Below are 3,124 nucleotides of genomic sequence, written 5' to 3'. Positions count from 1 at the left end.
CCTAGCATGTTCCCTGCCACACTCCATCAGGTTTTCTCAATAGACTCCGCGAGGGTAGCAGCCTTGTCTCCACCGTTCCTTCAATGCTCAGCACATAACACAGAAGCTGACTCCATAACATTTAATTGGCCAACTGAGACTAATTGTATGTTCCTCTAGATCTTAAAAAGTTACAGAAACATAGCACAATAGACAAAAAAAAATCTTTAGTCAGGAGTTCTCTATATATGTACAAGAGTTTGAAGTCATTATTAAAGCAAAGAGAAAGAGAAACTGTCACAGAATTCCCTAAGATAAATTGTTTTGCTTTAATCTTAATTCATCATGTGAGATAATCAAGACCATGTGTTACTGTAAATATTTGTAGCTTACAACACAATGACCTGATTTTTATTGTTTGAAATAACTGCAATATAAATCATTTAATCAAAAATTGCATAAATAATCCTTTCAAATAAAATTCTGCCTAAATTTTACATTACTCATATGTTCAAATGATAATGAACCCATAAGCTTTTCTAATACCTCAGTCAAAACATTGTACTGATTCCAGGTGTGGGAATCGTATCTGAAAGTTATTTTACAGATGGGGAAAAGGTACGTACGTGACATTGGCCTTTGCACTACTGTGCCCTTTTGGGTCAGGAAAAAGCTGTTCCCTTAAAATCCTAAAAACTCTTCTGTCAGGTCTGACGGGTGGGTGGGAAACACAGTTTTACAAATTTTAGCCACATATGTTTTATTCCTTGCTTAAAGCAGTGACTAGGTAAAGGCCAGTAGAAGAGTCTACAATGTTTCTTTAGAAGCTTGCGCCTGAGAACATCTTCCTGAAACACTCCCTTGTCTCTGCCCAAAATCACCTTAGGTAGGAAGATCACAGCTCTGCAGGCTGAGGAGATTCAAGGGGATCATTGAGCTCTGAGGCTTATGAGAGAAGAGAGAGAGGTCTAAGACTTTTTGTGTATAAATTTAAGGGTTCCAAGTGCAATTTTGCTGTAAGCATGGATGGCATAGTGGTGAAGTCAGGGCTTTTAGGTATCCATCACCAGAATAATGCACATTGTACACATTAAGTAATTTCTCACTATTCACCCCTTCCATCCCCTCACCCTGCCGAGTCTCCATTATCATTCCACTCTCTACGTCAATATCTACACATCTTTTAGCACCCGCTTATGAGTGATAAAATACGATGTTTACTCTGTGTCTGGCTTGCTTCACTTACAACAATGGCCTCCAGTTCCATCCATGTGTCTTCAAAAGTTATGATTCTATTGTTTTTATGCCTGAATAGTATTTCATTGTGTATATTTTCTACATTTTCTTTCTCCAATCATTTGTTGATGGGCATTCAGTTTGATTTTATGTCTGTGCTACTGTGAACAGTGTTGCAACAAATACACGAGTACAGTTATCTTTCTGATACATTGATTTCTTTTCCTTTGCATAAATACTCAGTGGTGAGATTGCTGAATCAGACAGAGCCAATAGATGATCAGTAATGGTGGCCAATCATCAGCTAGAAAGAAAGTGCTTAGCAGGGCTTGAAAACACCGAAACTCTGAGACAACTGAGCTTCAAAAACTTCAACAGCCCTGAGTGAAAAGTCCAAACACGTTTATCTACCATTCAAGGACGCTTTATTGTCTGTCCTTTGTGCATCTCAGTAGTCTCTTTTTACCACACTGTCTATATACTGCATGAGCCATTTATATGAAACTATCTGACACTCCAAGGCATCTTATACTATATATTCAACCTAGTATATATACTATGTACTAGGGATACTCTATGTATCCCTAGTACCTAGCACAGTCCTGGCATATAGTTTGCTACTAAACGTTTGCAGAATGAAGCAATTATCTTGTATCCAGGTTCCAAGTTTTATGGTGATTCTTCACTAAAAAAAAGTATTACAGTTCACAAATAATCTATTTCCCTTTTTACAAATGGGATCGATTTTAATCTTATCCCCTAATAACATTACTTTCATTTACTCCGATCTAAATGTACTGTCTTAAGAGAGCAATAAGAAAGAGAGTTGAAGCTGGAGTTTGAAGAATTGTACATGGTCCTGTGATACCCTACCTTGTTTTAACCTGAGTGACTCTCTCCTAGTGGAGAGAGAGCCGGACAGACTCTATTTTAGTTTCTTCAAGTGCAGCCCCCTTTACCTCCCTCCCTTAAGGCCATAACTAGTGTAAATTGACTCAAAGCACATCCAGGAATGCACTTACTGATAAGATATTGAGGTAAGCTGCACCAGCAGCTCCTGGGGACACACTCAGTGAATATCACACAAAACCCCTGCATTTCTCTCTTTGTGATAGTTTAAGGTCCTGCACCTGGAACTGTTTATTTGTTTTGTAACTGCTTTTGTAACCAATTAATTTTTTAACTATTTGCCTGCTCTGCTTCTGTAAAAATTGTTTCGATAAACTCCCCCCTCCCCTATTTAGACCACGGAATAAAAAAAAAAAAACAGCCCCTTCCTCGGGGCCAAGAGAATTTTGAGTGTTAGCTGCCTCTCGGTCGCTGGCTAATAAAGGACTCCTTAATTTGTCTCAAAGGGTGGCGTTCCTCTATAACTCGCTTGGTTACAACAGTCCACACTGTGGCCTGAGGTGCATCGCGCACCTGAGCTTCATCTGTTAGGTATGTCAGGGAAGATAAGCAGGGTGAGAGTGGCCTCATCAGAGGACCCCAGATCTCTGGCTTCCCCATCTGGCAAGTGCACCTCTGTGAACAAAGACTTCAGAGCCAGATGACAAGAACGGCCCAAGCAGTCCACCAGGGAAACCTGGGCCCAGTGTACATCAATGAAGAGCATCAAGCACGGTGTAACAGGTGCACAGTTGCCTATTCCTGTTCAGAGATGACTGCATCCCACACACTGTAAAATGAGGAAATGCAGAGAAGCAGATGTAACTGAAGAAGACAGCAGGAGCAACAAGGAGGGACAACCACGACCTAGGAAGGCATGATGCCAGAGGCGCCTGGACCCCACGCTAGGCTCAGTGCCTGTTATACTCTTGTGACCCAGGACTTTCCCTCTCCATCACAATGCATACTTGGTATTTTTTGTTGTTTAAAATATTGTCCTTAGTTTTCACCTTTCTTTGTG

Source organism: Gorilla gorilla, chromosome 15, assembly GCF_029281585.2.
Source record: "Gorilla gorilla gorilla isolate KB3781 chromosome 15, NHGRI_mGorGor1-v2.1_pri, whole genome shotgun sequence".
Classification (NCBI taxonomy): Eukaryota; Metazoa; Chordata; class Mammalia; order Primates; family Hominidae; genus Gorilla; species Gorilla gorilla.
Note: the sequence above shows the minus strand (reverse complement) of the source record.